Below are 18,174 nucleotides of genomic sequence, written 5' to 3' on the forward strand. Positions count from 1 at the left end.
ACTTGCCAAGTAAGGTACCACTCGGGGTGTGTGTGAAGAAGGTGGAAGCTGGCACCCTAGGACAATGCCCAGTCGGATACTGGTGATGGGCCCAGAACAGGACCCCACCTCCACTTTCTCTCTCTACCCCTGCCTTTCGAAAAGCTTGGCCATGGATGGGAGCTCCTCAGCCCAGGCTCATGTCTGCTGTTTCAGGGACAGGACATTATGTATAGCGCATTATTTCTCTGGGGTGAACTCACTTGTCTCAGCAGAGTTAAACCGCAGCAGATATTATTGCTGTTCTGCAACCTCATTCCCTAATCCTGTCTTACCTGCCTAAACCAAGAGTAACAGTTGTCCTGTTAAAGCAAAATAAACAAAGCCATGAATAAACATGTTACAGGATAACTAAATGCCAGCTAACGAGAGGCAGAATTAAACAGACTGCAGAATGGAAGTGTGCTTTTTGGGACATCACGCCAGAGCAGGGCAACCATCTGGGATCAGAGTGGATCCAGCATCCAAACCACCGGTTAAAGCCAGCAGGGACTAGAGAAACTAAATTTGTGTAAGCTAAGATGAGAAGGGTTGGAGGAGAAGGGAAAAGTGGAGCGGGGCGGGGGGAGGGGGACGACAATTCCCAGTGTGTGAGAGACCCCAGCTAACTAGCTGAGTTCCAAAAATTGCCCAAGAAAGTCATCATCTCGGGAAACTCCTCTATGGCTGGGGGATATTTTCGAGCCCTTGTGGAGAAGGCCAGAAGGTGGGCTGTGTCTACACTTGGAGCTAGGGGGTGATTCCCAGCTGAGCAGCCATATTTGCACTAGCTCACTAAGAACAGTAGCGTAGCCGGGTAGCGTGGGCAGTGGCAGCAAAGGTGAGCTGCCCCGAGCACAAACCCAACTGAACCCCATAGATACGTACTCAGGGCACCTAGCCTGTACCGCCACTTGCTGCCCACTCTACCCAGGCTCTGCTACTATTTTTAGTGTGTGTGTCCTTGAGCTGGGAATCACACCCTCCGCCCCAGATATAGCCAGGGTGAGACGCCCTTAGAGCTGTCACCGGTATCGACACAGGGGACCAGCTAGAGCTGTGGGAATAACTGATTTTTAAGCTCACTGTCAGTTCTCAAAAAATCAAAACAAAATGGTTTTGGATCAAAAGAAATCCTTTGTCGGTCAAAAGTGAAACATTTTGTTTAGATTTTGAGCTTGCTTTTTTTTTTTTTTTTTTAACATTTTATCTATTTTTAAAAATAAAATGGAAGGCAATTCCTAAAAGAAAGGTCATTTAGAATCAAAACACTGAAATGTTTCAATTTTTTCTGACTTTTTTCTTTCAACAGACACAGTGTGTGAATCAAACCTGAATTTTCAAAATGTTCCAGTCAACCCGAATCTGGATTCCTCCCATCCCTCTCCCCCCTCCCCGCCAAAAGCTTTGGTCAAAATATTTTGCCCAGCTCTTGAGTGCAAGCTAAAACCCCCAACCCACACTTCTGAATTCCAGGTTCTGGGGTTCTCTCTCTTGAATCTAAGACCAGTAACTTCTAGTCTGCACCATAACAGCACCAAAGAGTTGCAGTGAGCACAGGGTACAGATGGAATTTCAGCTTGGACTTTGAATTTTCTGGCTGCTGTGGGGGGTTTTAAAAAATACCCTGAAGTGTTTGGAAAACATCTGTTAATTCCTTCCTCCCGAGTTAGTATACGGTCCTCTGGAGGGATACAGCTGCTTAAGGGTTATGAGATGCACAGCAACCATTTTTGCTCTGCACTACCATTAGACTATTCTACAATATAGCATCGCTGAAGAATACATGACATGCAGCAGTAAATGATGGGTATTATTGTTAGTCTCTACTGCCATAACCACTGCATTAGCCCTATGGCATGCTGGGGGCTGCACCAAGAGCCTCTGTTCTGAAATGCCAGACCTGTAGGTTAAATACACCCTCCCGCTCCACTCTAGCCATGCTCCCCTCCCCACCACTCCCTTTGTCTTCTGCACCCACTCCCAGCTTTGTACTCGCATTTATGCTGCTTTGGATGCCTGGAGCAGCCTTCTAGCTAATGTGAAGCGAGCTCCCTCCGTGAGGATGGGGAAGAAATTGCTCACTTGCTTTTAGTGCTGACAGGCCTGAAGGTAGGAAGGCTCTGGGGTGCTGCGTAGAGGCAGGAAAAATGCAAATCGGGACATCCCAGGGGTCTTCCCACAGCAATTTTTGGAATAAGAAATGCCATTTCCTGCGGTTTAGATTTAGACTTTCAGTGGGGGAGGAAACAGCCTCCCTGGAACCCCAGCTGCCGCTCATCTGGCATTCTGCACGTCAGCAGCAGCAAATTATGTTCTATTAAATCAAACTCGCTTCTGCCTAAAAATAGCTCCCCTAGGAGTGTTACAAATAACATCTGATTACTCTAGCTGGAAGAGAGGAGAGGAAAACAATTCCTCTTCCCCCCCTTCCCCCTTCCCCCGCCCCAGATCTGCTTTGGGCATTTGAGAGCATAGGGAGCAGTTTTCTGCAGTCAGTCCCCTTCCCCGTGGGCATGGGTCTTTCACGCACAGCGACAGCAAATCAACTCTGAAAACCAGCAACATGGGCTTGTAAGGCTACAAACCACTGGCTGGGGATTGGGGTGGTGGTGAGTGGGCCAGGGGGAGTTTAGTACCTGGAACTGAACTTGCTTCGTGAAACTGATGAGTTTTTAAATTAACAGTGTCCCCTCAAAGCATCAGCATGCTCTGAGACCCTTGGTCCACCCCTGCATTTCCCATCAGCCACAGAAAGCGTGTGACAAGACACCGAAAGCACAGCTGTGATGTGGGCTTGGGGGGGGGGGGGATAAAATGGAGCAGATGATCACTTCTCCAAGGATAATGTAAGAACAACAGACTCCCAAGCCAACCTCCCAACCGGGTTTTCCTGCCCCCACACACATCTGTGGGTTTTGTATAATTCACTCCTTCCTGTCCCCTTGCTCCCCATCTCCTGCTGTCTCCTCATTTGCCCTTCCCATTCCGACCACTCTCGAAGGCCCTCGCACCATGTTATCACCTACACCTGGACCCCGTGGGCTGAACATGCTCCCAGGCCCAGAATCCCCACCCACCCACAGGGTGGCAGCGCTCTACACAAGATGCGAGGCAGAGGAGAACTGGGCACCGCGGGACAATACGCCCCTATGCTGTGGCCACTGTGTGCCAGCTATGTGGGTGCAATGTGGGCACACGGGGGGCCCTTGTGCACTCTCTGGTGAACCAGGCCCACCTCTACTCACTGTTCTTCTAGATCAGGGTTGGGGCACACTGGTGGGGGAGCTGCAGCTGCTCTGAGGACAAAGCGAGGGCTTTGGGCTGCAGGAACATCAGCAGTGCTCCTGACATTCCCATCTTGTGAAATAGTCACCCCCAGCCTCCTTATGGGACATGTGGAAAAGAATCACTCTTCATTTTACCCTTTATCTAATATGTCCTCATCTACTTTTTCCTGCCCTACCCTCCTGTTCCCATGAGGATCAGGTAGAGTGGTAACAAGTTTCATCAACCCAGCCTCTGGTCTCAAGAGTTGTCTCCTGCTTTAGTGCCGTGTTGCTGCTTTGCCAAGCCTCAAATCTTACTAACCTCGACACAGCCCTGAAATAGAAGCTTTGGTGCTTGAGACTGGAGACGGACGGCAAGCATTTCCTCTTGCTAAGCCAGCTCTGCATACCAGCAGCACCAGCTCAACCCTGGTGTCATGGCTGAGAAGGGCCATCTGCAGGGTTCCCCAGGAGTGAGAACTCTTCAGAGTGAAAGTTGTACTCTCAGTCCCTTACTAGCCTGCTTCCAGGAGGAATTCAGCACTGCATGCTGAATTATTCAATCAGAGCCAGATACAGCAGGGCTCCAAAGGTGGAGTTTCCCTCAGATCTAAGGGAGGGGGTAGTGGGTCCTGTGGAGGAGACAGTGCTGTCTGCATCTGCTTTGATCCCTGTCTACTAGCACCACGGAGCAGCAGGAGTCACAATGCCCCTGGCTGCACCTTGGCAGCTGCAATGGGAGTTAATAGCTTTTTAGTCCTTCAATTTCTACAAGCACCAATAAGCTCCCATCCCATGGATGGAACACGTACTGCCCAGGGCCTCCACATGCCAATGGATGTCTCATCCCTACCCAGTGTGTTCCTCAGCCCACGCTCAATGGCCCATGAGGAGAGAGGGGGTTTGTAGCATGTCTGAAAGGCTAACCCCAGGGTTGGGATGGGGAAAAGGAGGAGCTCCATTTGAGCACCTCGGGTGCAGGCAGAGAGGCAATCCTCAGGGAACCAGCTCCCAAACCATTTAGGGCTTTCAAAACTAAAGTCAACAACCGAAATGCCATCCAGCAGCTGGCAAGCCGTGAGCGCTGGTCACAGCGTACGGGCCGTGCTGCCCTCCACTTGGACTGATTCTACACTAGCCCCTGTGTGAGCACAGCACATTCTCGGAATGCCAAAGACACAGGTAAGACAGGAAGAGTTGTGGGCAAGAGAAACGGTTTCTTGACCTCCCCAGGGACAGAGGGAAAAAGTGCTTTCAGCCACAGCTGCAGCCTGAACACCTGGGAGCAACATCAGATCCAGTCAGACTCTATACTGGGTTGCAGCTATACTCCACCACCAGTCAGGGATGCCAATAGACCTTCAACCCTCTTCCCCAAGCCCAGAGAAGCAGGGCCTCGTTCTCCAGCCCCAGCGACACATCTGCAGAGAGAGTGAGATGTCACCCAAGAGTGGAGGTTACATGTGACTGCGATCTCTTAACTGTACACCCCTATCTCTGGACGCACCTCTCCATGCCTTTGTAATACGCACGGTGCCAAGCAGTGGAGAACCAGGCCCACTATCTCACCCTTGCCCAGACTATGTGTCAGCCGGCTAGCCCTCATCCAGTCTCCAGGAGTTGTTTGAGCCTGAAGGGTCACTCAACTTCAGATCCTGTTTCCCTATAGGAATTCTCAGGTTCAAAAGTGGCTGATGCCGCTGGTACAGGCCACTCCTAAGCTCCACCCCTCTAGCGCCTGTTCTCACACAACCTGGAGCTCAAGCGTGGAGAGCAATACAGCTTCCCCTCCAGAACCTGAGCCCCTTCTACTCGGAAGGTGGGGACTAGCTAGCTCTTCCATTTTTTCTTGGTGCTTCTGCTTTAAGAAGTCAACAGCAGAAAAAGCTGAAAGCAACCCCTGCCAATCACAACCAAGAATTAAAGGAAAGGCTTCAAAATCCAAAATCTTTAACATGATACCCCGATCACAAGCTAAAATCCACATGGCTGTGTCTGAAACAAGTTTGTAGACAATGGAAATCAAGTTACAGGTGGAGAAGGGAGAGGTAAAGAGGACTTCCTTTTATATGTAATGTACTATACGTGGGGAAAGGTGTTATGCTGAACACTGATCTTCCAATTCTTAACTGAAACATTAAAGCGGATCCTCAGTCAATGTCATAATTTCCTGAAGAGTTTGTTTCACAACAAGCCAGTACAATCTAATGTGGCTCTTGGACAAGCTGCCTTATCTTCACTAGCATTTTAACTCCAGTTAAGAACACACCTTTTCCCCTTGTAAAGACAAGGCCTCAGTCCCATACCCTCTGGGTCCCCAGGACTTGGCACTAACCAACAGACCTTGTAACCTCCTTAGTTTGATAACAAAGTACGCAATTGAAAATACACATTGGGAGGAGAATGTGCAACAAAGGCCCTGATGGGAGTTTGCACCCCAAATGTTGGCTACCTATGGCATGTTTGCCTCTTGATTAGTCCTATCAAGCGTGCACATCTTACTAACCCCACTTTTTAGTCCTGTGACTGGAGTGGTTAGTGGGCCACTTCACCTTAATGGTCTCTTACAATATGTGTTAACTCCTTACACTAAACAATCTCTTCCAACTTGCATTTAGCTATGACACTGAGTACCTTTCCCAGACCTGAAGAAGAGCTCCGTGTAGCTCAAAAGCTTGTCTTTCACCACCAGAAGTTCGTCCAATAAATGATATTCCCTCACCCACCTTATCTGTCTTTCAAAATGGTCGTAATTCTCCTGTTACAGCAAGAAGCAGGCAAGAAACTGCCTCATGCACCTGAGGTATGGTTGCCAACTCTCCAGGATTCTCCTAGAGTCTCCAGGAATTAAAGATTATGTTATGTGATGAAAACTCCAGGAATACATCTAACCAAAATTGGCAACCCTAACCTGAGGCCTAATTAATCCTTAAGAGAACCACATTGGGGGGATTAATTGAACACCTAATTAAAAAAAAAACAACCTAATGTCAATGTCACGGTTCCTCCCCCACTCTGAACTCTAGGGTACAAATGTGGGGACCTGCATGAAAAACCTCCTAAGCTTATCTTTACCAGCTTAGTTCAAAACTTCCCCAAGGTACAAAATATTACACCTTGGACTGGCCGCTACCACCACCAAACTAATACTGGTTACTGGGGAAGAGCTGTTTGGACGCGTCCTTCCCCCCAAAATACTTCCCCAAAACCTTGCACCCCACTTCCTGGACAAGGTTTGGTAAAAAGCCTCACCAATTTGCCTAGGTGACTACAGACCCAGACCCTTGGATCTTAAGAACAATGAACAATCCTCCCAACACTTGCACCCCCCCTTTCCTGGGAAATGTTGGATAAAAAGCCTCACCAAATTGCATAGGTGACCACAGACCCAAACCCTTGGATCTGAGAACAATGAAAAAGCATTCAGTGTTTTACAAGAAGACTTTTAATAAAAAATAGAAGCAAATAGAAATAAAGAAATCCCCCCTGTAAAATCAGGATGGTAGATATCTTACAGGGTAATTAGATTCAAAAACATAGAGAACCCCTCTAGGCAAAACCTTAAGTTACAAAAAAGATACACAGACAGAAATAGTTATTCTATTCAGCACAATTCTTTTCTCAGCCATTTAAAGAAATCATAATCTAACACATACCTAGCTAGATTACTTACTAAAAGTTCTAAGACTCCATTCCTGTTCTGTCCCTGGCCAAGACGACTACAGACAGACACAGACCCTTTGTTTCTCTCCCTCCTCCCAGCTTTTGAAAGTATCTTGTCTCCTCATTGGTCATTTTGGTCAGGTGCCAGCGAGGTTACCTTTAGCTTCTTAACCCTTTACAGGTGAGAGGAGCTTTCCCCTGGCCAGGAGGGATTTCAAAGGGGTTTACCCTTCCCTTTATATTTATGACAGTCAACATGGTGGGTGGCTGGCAAAGCTTAGAATGTGCTGATGGGTTTTAAAAACTCAGTGTAGAAATCCTAGATCACAAAGGGTTTAATCAGAGCCTAAACCCTTTGAATGGTTTAATCAAAGCCTAGACCCTTTGAATGGCTTAAAAGTCTTTAATCATTTTCAGCATATGTGGGTCAGGCCCAAGCACTGTTCTTTGCTGTGGGGATTTCTGGATCAGATCACCTTCTGGGAAGGGGGAACCGAGCTCTGTTAGCTGTTGGGTTTTGTGCTCTACATCACAGGAAAAGACAGAAAACTTCACACAGACAAGGAAGCTGCTGCTTCCACTTACTAAGGGATCTGGTGTATGTCTGGTGTGGGTCAATCTCTCTGCCGACCCCCCTGCTGTTAACTTGTCCCATAGGGAACTCTAGTCTCACTTGCAACCTCTCATTCTTAAGCAGAAGCATACTGGGTCTCCTTCAGGAATGGCATTTTCCAGCCGGGAAGCCCCATCTTTCATGAAATCAATCTGTTTTCATGTCCTACTCTGAGGAGGCCCCTCAGGCAAGGGGTGGAGTATAAACCTTGCCTGGGCTCTCTCCTCTTCGCTGCAAAAAGCAAAACCCAGTCAAGTCATGCTCAAAATATTCGGTGCAATTACACGAGAACCAATTTTGAAGCCTGTTATTAACCTGACCACGAATTAATGAAGGCTCGGAGGGAGAAAATGCACTTCCTTTGCAGTTCTTCCTTCTCTGTTGCTAGTATCCATTCATGATGCTTTTTACTACACACCTCTGCCTCTCTTTACTACAAGTTCGCACAGCCTCCTAAAAAGCTGTCAACCTCTCCAGAGATGGAAGGGAGGATTCCCGAACAAGGCTTTATCCTTCGGGGGCTGCCCACCCCGAGGAGAATCAAATGGCAGCACATACAGCAGGTGCTGGAGAGGGAGCGGAAGGCAGCAGACCGGATAAATAGGTTCAGCGTCTCTAAGAGTATATCTGCACTGCAAATGAAGGCATGACTGCAGCACAGCTGAGCTGGGCGGACCCATGCTAGCTCTCATCTAGCTAGCATTGGTAACACCGGTAGAGTGAATGTGATGGCACAGAATTCGGCAAAGGCTAGCAACTGGAGCTCAACCCGGGGACCTGAGCAGACTTGAGTGCCTGCACTACGTAGTGATCTGCATTTGGCTCAACTTCTCCCTCCCCAAAACCAGCGTTACGAACGGCTGACCTGCTAGCCCACTATACAAGACGTGCTGACATCTCAGTGTGTTAGACAGACACCTCTTGCCTGTCCTCCTGCGTCCCACTCCATGGGGAGGATTATACACCGTTGTGTGACATTCACACCCACCTACCCCGTGCATGCCCTTGAGCTCACTCCGGGCCCTTGCTGGGATCCCTTCCTGTGCACACTTCCCTCCACACCAGACCTAGGCCTGGGCCCCTTTTGCTCAGTTCATCCACTGAAAGAGAAACAGAGGTGACCTTCCTCACATGGATGGGTCATGGGGCTGGCAGAGACCCTCCCATCCCATCCCAGGTCTCGGTCCCAGACACACCTTTGCAGCAGCTGCTGGCACAAGTTCTGTGCAGGTGGAAGTTGATCAAGACTGGGAGGAGGCATGGCTGGGGCAGTGCTGAGCCCCAAGGATGGCCAAGAGATGCCTCTGCAACAGGCCATGGAATCTGCACAAACAGAGCCTGGCCCCCCTGAATCAGGGAGGAAGAAGCTGCTTCCCATTCCTCCCCATCCTGGCACCAGCACCAGTGCAGAGATGAGCCTGGCCCTGAGTGAGCATGTGGAAAAGCTGCCAGGCAGCCTCTGACTGCTGCAGAGAGGCTCTGATGGCACAGAGTAACCAGGCGCTAGCTCAGTTTAAGCCTCAGTAAATAACAATCATTCGTAGCGCTGCAGCCCTCTGCATTTACATCCTCAGATGCTGCGCTAACGAATGGTGTTTGCAAACTGAGGGCCAGCTCCTCCGCTGGTGTCAATCAAAGTAGCTCTATGGTCAATGGGCCAAATGACCTGAAAAGTTAGTACTCCCTGATGGGAATAAGGGGGAAACCCTCTAGCTGTGGTTGACGGACTGTGAGGGTTGACAGACTGTGCTTCTGAAGAACATGTGAATCAGAAGACTCAGTCTTGGTGTTAGGGGCTTATTCCTTCACCCGCTCACTTCCCTGGTCCTTCTCGCATGAACAGAGAGCAACAATACCCCAAGTCCAAAGGTGCAAACAATTCGATGTCACCACAGAGCCTTGCCTGTGTCCCTGTTCCCATTCCCTGTTCCCATTCCCCCCCTTTAGCAAAACATGATTCCAATTCCCCCACCCCCATTCCCTGTTCCCATTCTCCCCCTTTCTTCCTGTTTGACTGCAGACTATATAGTAAAACTTGAGTTCAGCTTAGCTATACCTTATCCAATCATTTTACTGAAATTTAACTAACCAATCCTAACATATTGTAACATAATTATTTAACCAATTATATCCCACCACCTTAATTAGTTTACACCCAGCAAAATTAATTATACAGCAGATAGAAAGAATCACAGAACCAGACAGAGATTATACAGACAAACAATAGGGAAATGGGGACTACAGTGATAGAACAACAAAGAAATGAGGATTTCACATCCCAGCTATTGATAAGTGAGTTCTTGCCAGACAGGATGCTATCAAACTAATTTCCTTTTACATCTTCTAGGCACTTCCCTTTCTCTGGAGGTGATAGGCATTATCAGGTCAGGATTTGTATTCCTAACAGCCCAATAGCACCTTATTTCAATGTGACTAGTTTGGAATGTGAGGATGTGACCGTTCGCTTCCCAGCTTATGGCTGCCTCTGCTGCTTAGCCAAAGACCTTAGCCTAAGAACAGGGCCTCAGACTGTCACAGTGAGAAAAGGCCTTATTCAGTCGGACAGTGATTTTGAGTCTTTCTTTTATACCTCTATAACTAGCTAAATGATAAAGATATATCTACATTCTTAAAGTATAGGCCTTTGCAGACAGGCCTGAATATCTATATCCTAACACTCAGCACATAACTCAGTGTGACCCAGAGTTGTGGAGAGAACACGAGACACAAGTTCCCAGGCCTGCAGCACAATTGCTGAGCAGTGAGGTTACTCCTGTCTGACAGGTGCATCACACCAGCTTGAGATGCCAATGTATGCTCCACCCTCCAATTACAAACACAAAGAGCGGGCGTCCCCATCTCCAGCTTAGTGCCAGATACTGTGACGGACCAATGTACGGCTTTCTCCGCCTGGCTCCCACCGGACATAGCAGACAATAAGCAGACCTGCACAGCGTGCCTGCTGAACAGTGCGGTTTCCAAAGACACCATAAAATGAGACTACCTGAAACCACTGGGTGTGTGCTCAGCAGGGCTCAGCTATGCTGCTGCTGCTGCTCCCCCTGCCACCACGGCTGCGCTGCTCTGTGTACTCACACTAGCTCACTGAGAGCTAGCACAAGTATGCGTACATGTGCTGGGGATATCAGACCCCCACCTTGTAGCACTGGCATCCTGTCTATGGGGTTTTTTAAGAAAAACGAGCCAAGTATTCCGACAACGCGTTCAGGCACTGCAAAGCCCATTTAGCTACCAAGACCTAGTGGGGTCTTTTCCCCGCTCGTGCATCAGATTTCAATACTTCTTTATTAATTTATTGTGGGCCTCATCCCACCTGGAATTCTCAGCTCCCAGGGTGTGCGTGACGAGGCGGAAAGGTGCTCCCTCCATCTCAGGGCGTAAGAAGTTACGAGCAGAGCCCAAGTGCGTTGCTCGTCGCACGGGTGATCTGGGGGTGGACTATCAAAGCAAAGGGAAGCTGGCACCATAGGGGCTCCCTAGATGGAATGGCCTGTCCTCCTCCCAGCTCACTGAAAGCTGGATAGGCCTCTCTGGGGGTTGTTCCCAAGTGTTCGGAGTTGTGTTGCTCTAAGACACAAGACTCAAACTGACCCAGAGTGGGGGCTGCACTTACCAGCCCTGACTGGTGCTTCGGCCTATTGGTTTACAGGGAATTTTCAAGACTGGCAGTTCAGAAAAAGGCATTGTTACTTAAACAGAGCACAATTGATATCAGACAATTGATATCAGATATGTATTGTGACATACAATAAACACAGATCTGCCCAATGCCATTGAAGTCACCTGTAAAAGTACTTGTCCGTCCGTCCGTCCCACACCCCCCACGCCGCCGCAGTGGCACTGCTTTCCACTGCTAGGGCCAATCCTGTTCTGACGATAGGTCTAAGGTTCCCAGGTGCACACCTACCCCCTTTGGGCTAATGAACCCAAGGACTGAGACTTCCAACAGCAGGGACAGAGGAGGGTCAGTGTGGCTAACCTCCTGGCACTGTCAGAAAGCTCAGCACACACAGCACCCTACTGACCTTCCTGCTTTTCCCTTTTTACATAATAGTTTTGTCAGCCTGCCATAGGAACAGACTGGATTAGACAAGGTTTCTATGTAGACCAGTCTCTGCTGTCTGGTACTGGATGCTTCACAGGACCCTGCTGTAGTCAATTAGTGAAAGTTTTCCTCCTAATCCTCATTAATTTGAGATTGGCTCAGGCTCTGAATCAAGAAAGCTTACAACTCTCCAAAACTTAAAAAAAAGTCTACATGGACAACAAGAACTTCCAGAGTCATCCATAGTAAATGTCCAATCCTTTTTTAAAATCCTGCCATGCTCTTGGTCTCAATGGTATCTTGTGGCAATGAGTTCCACGGGGTAACTGTGCCTTGTGTGAAAAGGTGTTCCTCTTTATTAGTTTTGAATTTACCATCTTTTGATTTCATTATGAGACAAGGTAAGGACAAATTTCTAATCAACCTCCTCCAACCCAGTCATTATTTTATATACTGTCATATCCCATCTCATGCTTCTCCTCTAACATAAACAGCCCCAGTATTTTTCACGTAAGTAGAAAGAAGCCAAAGGGGATTGCCTGAAATCACAGCCCAGCCAGTGGCTGTGTCTTCACTAGGGATAAAGGTGCATACTTAGCCCAAGTACTTAGGTAATTTGGCTTAACAGTGCATGGTAAAGTGTAAGAGTAGACAAGGCAGCTTGTAGTTTCCACATGGGTTAGCAGGTCCAGTTAAAGATTATGTATGAGCTTCGTCTCTAACTTGACCCGCTAACTCATGTGAAAACTGCAAGCTGCCTTGTCTTCACTACCATTTTAACTCAAGTTAAGAACACACCTTTTCCCCTTGTGAAGACAGGGCCTCAGTCCCAAACCCTCTGGGTCCCCAGGACTAGGCACTAACCAACAGACCTCGTAACCTCCTTAGTTTGATACCAAAGTATGCAAACAAAAGTACACATTGGGAGGAGAATGTTCAGCAAAGGCCCTGATGATAGTTTGCGCCCCAAATATTGACTAACTGTGGTGTGTTTGCCTCTCGATTAGTCCTATCAAGTATGCACATCTTACAAGTCAAAATAGGCTTATTCTACCTGCTAGCCCTACACCTTCAGCCTGGGTGCTGAGAGTCAAGCTGGTTTCTTTCCATCTTGCATATCACTGCCAGTAATAAAGGTTCTGCAGGCTAAACGAAGCCTTCAGTGACACTGAGCTGCCCCTACTGTCTTCAGAGTTTGCTTTCTTTGATAGCTCGTAACCCTGTTGCCTGCAATCAGTGGGACAGACAGGGGCTTAGGAGACAATTCTGATGCTGATGCATGAGACGGACAGTAACGCTCAGCTCTCTCCTTCGGAGCTGTGCTGGCTCTGCTGTGCAAACAGGAGCACAACGGAAGGAAAACTTTTGTCCCTAAAATGAGCAAAGGCAACTAAGGACCATCAGAGGGAGGCTGGTTTGGTTTAAAAAAGAAGATTCTATTTTTACACAGTCCTTTTTTAAGAGAACAACTGAGCTTAAATAAAAAGAGGTTGATAATCCGTGGGAAGCAGGACTTATTGGGGGCTTTTCTCCTTCTCCCTCGCTGCCCCCACACAATGACCCATGCTCAGGATGGCCAGCAGCACCCATTTCTTTCCGGGTGAGCTTTTGAGGCAGGATCAGAAGGGCATATTGAGGTGGGCACAGTTGGAATTCAATCGAATCCCCCATCCTGTGCTCCCCAGCCCAGCCAGCTGCAGTTGTGGGGGATCCAGTATTCTCATTTATCACTGAGTTCTACTGCAGACCAGCTCCGCACAATGAGCCAGCAGCTCAGCTCCCTTATCACAAACTGAATCACAAACAATCGTTAAGTAAAACCAGGCAGCAGCGTTTGTCTTTTAACTGAGCAAGCAGCTCCAAGGAACCCCCCGGGGTGAGTGCAGCTAGACACAGAATGCATGGACACTGTCATTCCCAGTTCAGCCTTACCTCTTAGCACCATGCAGGCTGCCCCAGGCTTTTCCTTCTTCTAGTTTATTCCCTTGGTTGGGAGGATAGAAAAACAAACCTTTGGAAAACCCATCCTGCCCTCTGTGCGCTTGGCCCTTGTAATCCAGAAGGGTTAGATGTGGCTGGCAGGAAAAGGGTTGCTTGGGGCAGGAGATTGGTGGAGTGGTGTCTATTTTCTTCCCCAATCCTCCTGTCTATGTTGTTCTGGGATGGAGCTTGTCTTCAGTGGCAGCTGCTGTCTCTGCTGGTCTGAGCACTTGCCCGCTCAGCCTGCTAGCTCCAGCTACCCCTGTTAAGGTGGATCTGAAGCCATCAGCTGCAGAATTGTTATTTTTCTGCCGGTCCTGCTCAGCCTCCCTGCCTTGGACAACACACTTGTTCTGCCTGCTCAGTGTGAATGGAGCAGAGACACAAGAAGAAAGAGGAGGAGCTGGGGAAAACAGCCATGCGTTTGTTTAACCCTTCTCTCGCTCTTTCTGTCCTGACTGTTTGGGTTCTTCACACTGAGGGATAAGCGCAGCCAGCCAGAAAGTGATCCATCACCTAGCAATGTCCTCGCAGTACTTGTTCTGCCCAAAACTCTAGTGCTCCCTTAAATTGACAGGCCACAGTAAAAAAAAAAAAAAAAAAAAGAAAGAAAGAAAGCCTCACCATTTCCAGTGAAGTTGCTTTCATCTTTTTTGGTTAGAATTTCCTAATCCCCAACCAGCTTCAAATGAATCTTCAGGCCACAAATATCCAGACAGGGGTTTAGCCCGGCCTGAAGAGGTTTGGACATAGGTGCATTTCAAATCGGTGTTGATTCAAGCTCTCTTGGTTAGGGGGTGTTTTTCAGCTTGTTTTGGCCTGCCCTTTGTTTCACTGTTTGTTGGGATTTCTCAAATGCTGTCACAGCACGGGAGAGGTGTCTCTAACCCCACAGGTGTCTGTGGAGAGGCACTGATACAAGCCGCTTCTCACCACACTGTTATGGGCCCTGGCCTGTAGTGTTATGACAACCCCTGCAATGGAAAACTTTCCACTTTGTTTCAGTCCACGGGTCAGTTTCCTTTTTTTTTTTTTTTAAAGCGTCAGCATATTTTCATCCATGGCAAAGGTTGCACTTTCCTCAGGAATGGAACAAACCTCAGAAAAGGCCAAAATAGATAAAAAGCCTTTTTCCCCCTCTTTCCATGACGTCCATGCCTGAATGCTCAGGGGTGACGCTATTTCAGGCATGTCATATTATTTATATTTCACTATATTTATATTCATTAAAGAAGTCATGCATGGATGGAGCTCTCTGACTTCAAAAGGCAGGAAAAGGGCAGTGACAGCTTAAACTGAACTTTCTGGAGAGAAATATAGACTGGGAGGAAGGGAATATATATATATATATATATATATATAGACTGCATGCCTATTCCATTATAACATTCCCACCCTAAGCGTCTGCCCCGCCCCCAACCCCAATCCTAACCCTGCCTAAGGGAGGACTCTCGAGAGGACAGCAGCAAGCTCACAGACGTGATACAAGGACCAGAGTGGCAAAGATCATAGCCAATTACTGCACAGAGAGACTACATGACGAGGACCATCGGAGCATGCGTGCTGTATACAGGGGTAGCAAAATCGGCTCTTTAAAGGAAATTCTTCCTGGGGAAAGGAACGTGGACCTCAGCTCCTTCCTTTCCAACACACTGGCCAGCTGTTGCTCTTTGTGCATCGGACAGACGCAGACTTTCCAGCTTTGGAGAGCAATGGAAGCTGGTGGGTTTGAATTCATTGGCTCTATCCATAACCTCCAGAGGGGATTTGATGGAGTTCCTAGATCACCCAAGTAGTTCTCTACCTCATGTCAAATCCAGGTTTCCCCAAAGTGTAGAGTCCTTGGAAAAAGAAGAGGAGAACTTGTGGCACCTCTGAAACCAGTCCTTGGAAAGATTCTAGTATTAGCAATTGCAGTCTGTATTCCAGAAAGAACAGGCAGGAACATCAGCTGCTGTCCTTGAAAAGCTGAAGCAAGTATGTCATCCCGGAGTCTGCCCAGGCAATTACACTCACATTTATCCAGGGGACCAGTAAGCATCTGAGGTCTGTCCAGATGTTTATGCCTAGATGCCACTAGTACTACCTCTTCAGGAACCTGAGCCTCTCTCCCAGGAGCTCATGTTTAGAAGGGTATCATCTCAGAGCATGCTTACCAAGTTCATGCTGGTAGTAGCAGCCTATTAGATGAGAGCTCATTAACCATCTCTTGTCTAGTGGAATGGCTTAATGAGAGCACCTCTCTCAAAGAGGTCTAGATGGTTGTACAGTAGACAAAGTCCCAAGTTTGGACCTTCAGACTAGTTGTGAATGTATCCAAGTGTCTCCTTTCCCTCAGAAAACTTTGAAGTCTATTTTGAGAGCCAAGGGTGGAGTTTTCCTTTCCCCAGAAAGAGAGTAAAGAACAACACGATACTTCTGTGTTCCCTTGAGTCAGCTTTTGAGCCAGACTCCTCTGGCTTTTTCTAATTCTCTTCAGCGCCCACAATTCAGAAGCACTAAAAAATTCCTCACCACCACTCATGAAAATTTCCTTCACCTGAGAGTTAGAGACATGGGTTGAAGTGTGTGTGTGTGTGTGTGTGCGCACACATGTTGTGCGTTAATCTGGTTTAGTTCACTTTAGTACTGGTACTCTCCCAAGTTCTTACAAACCAATCCTTACCAACCGGAGTCACCCAGAAGACAAGCCGCTGGCAGCAGATAGCACACATTTGCATAGTCATTATCCCTTCTCATCTGGTTGGCCTTGATCAGCAGTGAAATAACACCAGTCTTAAGAGTTACGTACAATTGAGATGAACAGGGCCCCACCTCTCAGAGCTATTGCTTCAGGGTAGTTGCAGACTCACGTAGACTTCACTGCATCAGGTCACTCTTGGTTTATATCTTGTAAGTTATTTTTACAACCATCAAGCTAGAGACTTGAATGGAAGATTCTCGAGCACAAGATGACAGCCAGAGCCTCATTATTTAGGCTCCTACCTTCAGCTGAAAGCAATGCAAGTGAGGAGCCTAACTACCTTTGATGATGTGGGCCGACACCCTCTAAATGAAATGTCTGCTCATGGAACCACTGTGAGCCAGGCAGTTCAAACACTGTTTAAAAAAGAAAAGGAACTGTCTTCACAGCTCTGTCCACCATGCTAACCAGTGGCAGTCTGCTGGGGTGCGGGAACTACTTCAGAGCATAGGGTGCTTTAGGAACGTGGTCTTTTTCGGAATGTCCTACCAGTGTGTCTGAACTCCGGGCTGTAAGGCACTGTTGCCCTTAATAGATGCCTGGATGCAAATAAATAATACTAATACTAATAACACCCAGCGCTTATATAGCGCTTTTCATTAGTAGATCTCCAAGCACTTTTCAATTCAATGTATTTATCCTGACAACACGCCTGTGAGAGACAGACAAGCTCACATCTCCATTGCACAATGGGGAACTGTTAGCAAAGCCCATCCTACTCCAATCTAGAGCCGGCTGAGCTATTTACAAACAACCAAACTTTGCCCTTTTTTCTGTTGGAATGATCGGGGAATGGGCCTCATGTGGCCATGTTTTACAGGGAACTCAACTCAGATTTATTATATGAAGACTTCATGCAAATATTTCAGCTGATGGGGGCTTGTTTTTGATTTAAAAAAAAACCTCCCCCAGGAAAGAATCCATTGAAAAATTTATAAGCTAGAAATGTTCATACCCTGCAATCTGGGGCGATGGAGAGAGAAAAACGTGCACCTGATCTGGCTGGTTTGATATAGCTGCACGTTTAAATGGAGAGACACTCCCCTCCGCAGCTCATGGGCCAGTTTGTATCCAGGTGCAGTCTGGTCACACCATGTGCTCTGTCTCATGGATACTTTACTTCTGTTCTCACTGTTCTTCTGTTTGCTAGGATGGTTCACTCTGACTGAACGCACCTCTATTTCTTTTAGCACCTAGGTGCCAAAGATGGTCCCATCTCAGCGAGGATAGCAAGAGCTTGTCATCTATTCACTACAACTATTACTCTGAGTATTTGTTCTTCGTAATTGCTTATTCCCACGATGTGTCACATGGCATTGTCTTCCAGATGCACTCAGAGTTCTCCAGATGCCACTGATCACTTCTGGCATTGTTCAGCATGTGCATAAGCCTTCACAACCCTTGCTCTTCCCACAGACACACCTGCAAATAAACATATTTGCCAAAAGCAAACCCCAGGAGTCAGGAACACCACAGCCAAATATTTGAACAAGACACAGGTGATGGAGCTTCCACCATTTCCCTTGATATACTATTTCACAATCCAAGCGGATCTCCCTTTCGGGAAGTGTCTGGGCACTCATTAACATGATGAAATTAAGGAAAGGAAAAGCTAAAATGCTGGATTAATCTTTTGTGAGCCCTGGTGTCCAGACTGTGGCCGCACCCCCACTCTGCCCACCCTGCACCCCAAGGCCCCGCTCTCACTCAGCCACTTCCCCCCAAGACCCCGCCTGCACTCTGCCCCAAGGCCCCACCCCTGCTTGGCCTCTTCCCCCCCAAGGCGCCACCCACTGCTTGCACAGTGGGGAGGGGCAAAGAG

At 47.8% G+C, this 18,174-nt stretch overlaps 1 protein-coding gene across 1 annotated transcript in view; it reads right to left on the reverse strand.

The window, feature by feature from the left end:
* The window catches only part of DGKG (diacylglycerol kinase gamma), a 131,372-nt gene extending 117,444 nt beyond the window's left edge, over positions 1-13,928 (reverse strand). The window contains exon 1 of the mRNA XM_084639796.1: positions 13,562-13,928. The gene's annotated coding sequence lies outside the window, so the exon portion shown is untranslated. The remainder of the gene's footprint in view (positions 1-13,561) is intronic.
* Positions 13,929-18,174: the final 4,246 nt, after the last annotated feature.

The sequence above is a fragment of the Lepidochelys olivacea genome (genome assembly GCF_965140295.1).
Source record: "Lepidochelys olivacea isolate rLepOli2 genome assembly, chromosome: 9".
NCBI lineage: Eukaryota > Metazoa > Chordata > Testudines > Cheloniidae > Lepidochelys > Lepidochelys olivacea.